Below are 6,000 nucleotides of genomic sequence, written 5' to 3' on the forward strand. Positions count from 1 at the left end.
AAATTCTTCCCAGCTGTTGCTGTGGATACGAGGTCCCAGAGACCATCCCCAAACAATTCCTCACCCTTATAAGGCAGAATCTCCATGTGCCTTTTATAGGCAGCATCACCTGTCCACTGCCGGGTTTCTAATACCCTCCTGGCAGAATGGACATTGCATTAATTCTGGATGCCAGCCGGCAAATATCCCTCTGTGCATCCTTTATATATAAGACGACGTCTTTAATATGCTCTATGTTAGCAACCTATTTTCCCTGTCTTAGAGTATTAATATTATCTGACAGGGTATCAGACCACGCTGCAGCAGCACTATTTATGCTGAGGCAATTGCAGGTCTCAGTATATAACCCGACTGTGTATATACAGACTTCAGGATAGTCTCCTGCTTTTTATCAGCAGGCTCCTTCAAGGTGGCCGTATCCTAAGACGGCAGTGCCACCTTTTTTGACAAACGTGTGAGCGCCTTATCCACCCTAAGGAATATCTCCCAACATGACCTATCCTCTGGCGGGAAAGGGTACGCCAGCAGTAACTTTTTAGAAATTACCAGTTTCTTATTGGGGAAACCCACGCTACTTTACACACTTCATTCATTCATCTGATGGGGGAACAAAACAATGGCTGCTTTTTCTCCCCAAAAATAAAACCCCTTTTATGTGGTACTTGGGTTCATGTCAGAAATGCGTAACACATTTTTCATTGCCGAGATCATGTAACGGATGTTCCTAGTGGATTGTGTATATGTCTCAACCTCGTCGACACTGGAGTCAGACTCCGTGTCGACATCTGTGTCTGCCATCTGAGGTAACGGGCGCTTTTTTGAGCCCCTGATGGCCTTTGAGACGCCTGGGCAGGCGCGGGATGAGAAGCCGGCTGTCCCACAGCTGTTTTACGTCATCCAGCCTTGTAAGGAGTTGACATTGTCGGTTAATACCTTCCACCTATCCATCCACTCTGGTGTCGGCCCCACAGGGGACGACATCCCATTTATCGGCCTCTGCTCCACCTCCACGTAACCTTCCTCATCCCACATGTCGACACAGCCGTACCGACACACAGCACACACACAGGGAATGCTCTGACTGAGGACAGGACCCCACAAAGTCCTTTGGGGAGACAGAGAGAGAGTATGCCAGCACACACCAGAGCGCTATATAATGCAGGGATTAACACTATAACTGAGTGATTTTTCCCCCAATAGCTGCTTGTATAAACAATATTGCGCCTAAATTTAGTGCCCCCCCTCTCTTTTTAACCCTTTGAGCCTGAAAACTACAGGGGAGAGCCTGGGGAGCTGTCTTCCAGCTGCACTGTGAAGAGAAAATGGCGCCAGTGTGCTGAGGGAGATAGCTCCGCCCCTTTTTCGCGGACTTTTCTCCCGCTTTTTTATGGATTCTGGCAGGGGTATTTATCACATATATAGCCTCTGGGGCTATATATTGTGATATATTTGCCAGCCAAGGTGTTTTTATTGCTGCTCAGGGCGCCCCCCCCCCCCAGCGCCCTGCACCCTGCACCCTCAGTGACCGGAGTGTGAAGTGTGTATGAGGAGCAATGGCGCACAGCTGCAGTGCTGTGCGCTACCTTGATGAAGACTGATGTCTTCTGCCGCCGATTTTCCGGACTCTTCTTGCTTCTGGCTCTGTAAGGGGGCCGGCAGCGCGGCTCTGGGACCGAACATCAATGGCCAGTTCCATGTGGTCGATCCCTCTGGAGCTAATGGTGTCCAGTAGCCTAAGAAGCCCAAGCTACCACCAGTTAGGTAGGTTTGCTTCTTCTCCCCTTAGTCCCTCGCTGCAGTGAGTCTGTTGCCAGCAGATCTCACTGTAAAATAAAAAACCTAAAATATACTTTCTCTCTAGGAGCTCAGGAGAGTCCCTAGTGTGCATCCAGCTCAGCTGGGCACAGGATTCTAACTGAGGTCTGGAGGAGGGTCATAGTGGGAGGAGCCAGTGCACACCAGGTAGTCCTAAATCTTTCTTAGCTGTGCCCAGTCTCCTGCGGAGCCGCTATTCCCCATGGTCCTTACGGAGTCCCCAGCATCCACTAGGACGTCAGAGAAATATAAGACAACGTCTTTAATATGCTCTATGTTAGCAAAATATTATCCCTGTCTAGGGTATTAATATTATCTGACAGGGTATCAGACCACGCTGCAGCAGCACTATTCATGCTGAGGCAATTGCAGGTCTCAGTATAGTACCTGAGTGTGTATATACAGACTCCAGGATAGCCTCCTGCTTTTTATCAGCAGGCTCCTTCAAAGTGGCCGTATCCTAAGACGGCAGTGCCACCTTTTTTGGCAAACGTGCGAGCGCCTTATCCACCCTAGGGGATATCTCCCAACGTGACCTATCCTCTGGCGGGAAAGGGTACGCCAGCAGTAACTTTTTAGAAATTACCAGTTTCTTATCGGGGGAACCCACGCTTCTTTACACACTACATTCACTCATCTGATGGGGGAACAAAACACTGGCTGCTTTTTCTCCCCAAACATAAAACCCCTTTTATGTGGTACTTGGGTTCATGTCAGAAATGTGTAACACATTTTTCATTGCCGAGATCATGCAACGGATGTTCCTAGTGGATTGTGTATATGTCTCAACCTCGTCGACACTGGAGTCAGACTCCGTGTCGACATCTGTGTCTGCCATCTGAGGTAACGGGCGTTTTTTGAGCCCCTGATGGCCTTTGAGACGCCTGGGCAGGCGCGGGCCGAGAAGCCGGCTGTCCCACAGCTGTTACGTCATCCAGCCTTTTATGTAAGGAGTTGACATTGTCGGTTAATACCTTCCACCTATCCATCCACTCTGGTGTCGGCCCCACAGGGGGCGACATCCCATTTATCGGCCTTTGCTCCGCCTCCACGTAACCTTCCTCATCCAACATGTCGACACAGCCGTACCGACACACCGCACACACACAGGGAATGCTCTGACTGAGGACAGGACCCCACAAAGTCCTTTGGGGAGACAGAGAGAGAGTATGCCAGCACACACCAGAGCGCTATATAATGCAGGGATTAACACTATAACTGAGTGATTTTTCCCCCAATAGCTGCTTGTATACACATATTGCGCCTAAATTTAGTGCCCCCCCTCTCTTTTTAACCCTTTGAGCCTGAAAACTACAGGGGAGAGCCTGGGGAGCTGTCTTCCAGCTGCACTGTGAAGAAAAAATGGCGCCAGTGTGCTGAGGGAGATAGCCCCGCCCCTTTTTCGGCAGACTTTTCTCCCGCTTTTTTCATGGATTCTGGCAGGGGTAATTATCACATATATAGCCCTGGGACTATATATTGTGATGATTTGCCAGCCAAGGTGTTTATATTGCTGCTCAGGGCGCCCCCCCCAGCGCCCTGCACCCATCAGTGACCGGAGTGTGAGGTGTGCATGAGGAGCAATGGCGCACAGCTGCAGTGCTGTGCGCTACCTTGTTGAAGACCGAGGTCTTCTGCCGCCGATTTTCTGGACCACTTCTTGCTTCTGGCTCTGTAAGGGGGACGGCGGCGCGGCTCCGGGACCGAACGATCGAGGTCGGGTCCTGTGTTCGATCCCTCTGGAGCTAATGGTGTCCAGTAGCCTAAGAAGCCCAAACTATCTCCAGTCAGGTAGGTTCGCTTCTTCTCCCCTTAGTCCCTCGCTGCAGTGAGTCTGTTGCCAGCAGATCTCACTGTAAAATAAAAAACCTAAAATATACTTTCTTTCTAGGAGCTCAGGAGAGCCCCTAGTGTGCATCCAGCTCAGCCGGGCACAAGATTCTAACTGAGGTCTGGAGGAGGGTCATAGTGGGAGGAGCCAGTGCACACCAGGTAGTCCTAAAGCTTTCTTTAGTTGTGCCCAGTCTCCTGCGGATCCGCTATTCCCCATGGTCCTTACGGAGTCCCAGCATCCACTTAGGACGTCAGAGAAAATAGAATTTCAGTGTTTGTTATCCTTTATTTATAGGGCATGACTAGGAGACAGCAGAACCTTACAAAGTGTGTATATAAAGAGCTACAGCGCAAGCATGGCAAGTAATACTGTCCATGAATATAACCGCACAAACACAGCAGATTGTAGCAGGATGCAAATAGAAATATGGTGGTCAGTAAATACACATTTATGCAAACAGTTCAGCAGCAGAACGTTGAAAATGTATGTAATACGTCTTATGCATGTAGATCAAACCGCATGATTTACAATTCAGTCTTGCCATGCAGCACAAGGCCAGGTACCCACTGGCATTTGAACAACGCACATTCAGACCCTGTGAAGTCGTAAGTGAAGCTCACTGGACCTGCGGGTGTCAGTTTATGTTACTATACTAGCTACAGTCAGAATGCACAGAAAAGGCTGCATTCAGAAAACGGCAACGCAATGGGGTAAAGGGTCAGTGATAGCAATTGGTCCCATATTCAGAGCCATTTTCGTTTAGAACCCCTAGTGCAGGCATGACAAACTCATGGTCATCCAGTTGTTGTGAAACTACAAGTCCCAGCATGCTTTACCAGCTGATCAGTGGAAGGTATGCTGGCAAAGCATGCTGGGACTTGTAGTTTCACAACAGCTGGAGGGCCACGAGTTTGACATGCCTGCCCTAGTGTCATCACTAACCTGACACAACTAGGTATGAGGTGGGCAGTGATCTGTAGAACGTCCCCGTCCACTACATTATTAGGTCACATTACAAATAAATCTTCTTTATACTACAAACATTTTAACATTGGTGTGTATTCTCTTCCAGATACAGCATATTTGAGATCACAGTGGGAGATCAGGGCGGTCAGGCGACCAGACAACACAAAGTCACTGGCGGAACAGAATTTCCATCACCCTGCCCCGTCCGTTCAACCCCAACAATATATTCACTGTAAACGCCGACTGATCTGGACCCAATCACCAATGCAGCTCAGTCTAAATGGACAGTATGGTCCCCACTGACATGTAACATATATGGGCATATTTACATATTATATATTATCAGGCAATCCAGCATGGGATGTATGATAGTAACGCCATAATATCACCTGTATCTGCTTTCTGTGGTGAATAAGGATGCAGCTAGTCAGACGTAGCTGTCCGCCAGTCAGTCTATACGGAAGATAAAGCCTAACTTGTGTTTGCGCTATCTACTGAGCAATTGCCTGGATGCTTCACAAGACATCATCTCCATTGCAAAGGCCACATCCCCCATCACATTCCTGGGCCAGCCAGTGCACACGACTGCAGGTAGCACACTATTAGCTATGGGAGGTAGGAGTATAGTACACACATCAGCTGAGACACTGCTACTACTGCTTATTACCATTCATTGCTCAGCCAGGCAGTGTGTGCCATCCCACAACTGTGCACACATTACACTCAGCAGGCAATCCCTGCACATCACAGTGATACTGGCAATGGTACCACACAGCCAGGACACCACCCACCCCACCCCTCTCCTGCCACCCACTCTGGTGCAATGCTTAAAAAAAATGCAAAAACCAGACTGGCTGGGACTTGTAGTTCCCCTCGATACTAACCTCCTGCAGGCTGCAGATAAATCCGCTATTTGGCCACAGCACTCCCACATGAACCGGAAACAAAACTCCAAGGGTTCAACAGGAAGCGTGCGCTAAGCCCCGCCCCATGTACGGACACTATATAAGGCCACTTTTATTGTACGGACGCTTCAGACCTGGCGCCGTGAGAGTGACGCAAGCGTACAGGGGGCGGGGAAACAGCCGGCGACAGTCACTCAGATTGCTGTGCTGTGTGTGTGTGGTTTTTTTTTTAATAAGGAGCTGTGGGTGTTTACTTCCAATAGAGAATTTATCTCCCGTATTTTCCAAAGTAGATTCCCGTAATGAATCTTTATTTCTCTTACGTCCTAGAGGATGCTGGGGTTCATATTAGTACCATGGGGTATAGACGGGTCCACCAGGAGCATACTTACCGACTTTTTGACTGCTCTCTCCGGGAGAGAGCAGCCAGGTCGGTTCGGCAGGGGGGCGGGCAGCGATGTGAGTGCAGAGGGGGGGGCG

The 6,000-nt window shown here is 49.3% G+C and overlaps 1 protein-coding gene across 4 annotated transcripts in view; it reads right to left on the reverse strand.

The window, feature by feature from the left end:
* MEGF8 (multiple EGF like domains 8) overlaps positions 1–5,603 on the reverse strand; it is a 106,906-nt gene extending 101,303 nt beyond the window's left edge. For 2 of the 4 annotated variants that reach the window (XM_063942335.1, XM_063942332.1), the window contains exon 1: positions 5,500–5,603. The gene's annotated coding sequence lies outside the window, so the exon portion shown is untranslated. Of the gene's footprint in view, positions 1–5,004; positions 5,252–5,282; positions 5,394–5,499 lie in introns of those variants that run through there. The other 2 variants (XM_063942333.1, XM_063942334.1) reach the window with 2 other exon arrangements.
* Positions 5,604–6,000: the final 397 nt, after the last annotated feature.

Source organism: Pseudophryne corroboree, chromosome 10, assembly GCF_028390025.1.
Source record: "Pseudophryne corroboree isolate aPseCor3 chromosome 10, aPseCor3.hap2, whole genome shotgun sequence".
NCBI classification, from domain to species: Eukaryota; Metazoa; Chordata; class Amphibia; order Anura; family Myobatrachidae; genus Pseudophryne; species Pseudophryne corroboree.